Source organism: Orycteropus afer, unplaced genomic scaffold (genome assembly GCF_000298275.1).
Source record: "Orycteropus afer afer isolate SDZICR_OR568_19922 unplaced genomic scaffold, OryAfe1.0 scaffold00915, whole genome shotgun sequence".
Lineage (NCBI taxonomy): Eukaryota > Metazoa > Chordata > Mammalia > Tubulidentata > Orycteropodidae > Orycteropus > Orycteropus afer.
In genome coordinates this window covers 141,174-141,666 of record NW_006922502.1, presented here as the reverse complement: position 1 = coordinate 141,666, position 493 = coordinate 141,174, and positions in this window count along the sequence as shown.

Genomic DNA, 493 nt, shown 5'->3' with positions numbered 1-493 from the left:
CAACAACAAAAACAAGTCCAGGAATGACAAATTGAAGAGGAATGACAGAAAGTTCATAATCAAAAAGAACATATCAAGATTTTATTGTGAAGTACAACTCTTTCAGTGATAGGATAGTATCCATGTGCTTACAAGAAACACCAGTTGATATCACTATTATTGAAAACTAAACACTAATACCAAAGATGGAGACATCAAAGATTTTTACTAACTCCTACAGTTCAAAAATTGATCAAACACGCAAACAAGATGCACTGATATAATTACTGATTGCTGGAATGTGAAAGTTGGATAAAAAGGACAGGTAGTTAGAGAAAATGGGTTTAGTGATAGAAAGAAACCAGAGATCAAATGATAGAATTTGCAAGAGCAGTTCAAACCCACCAGCCACTCCTCAGAAAGAAGGTTGGACAATCTACTTCAATAGTGATACTGCCTCAGAAACCTAAGGAGGGTTGCTATTAGTTAGATCCAACTCCACAGGAGTGGAGTT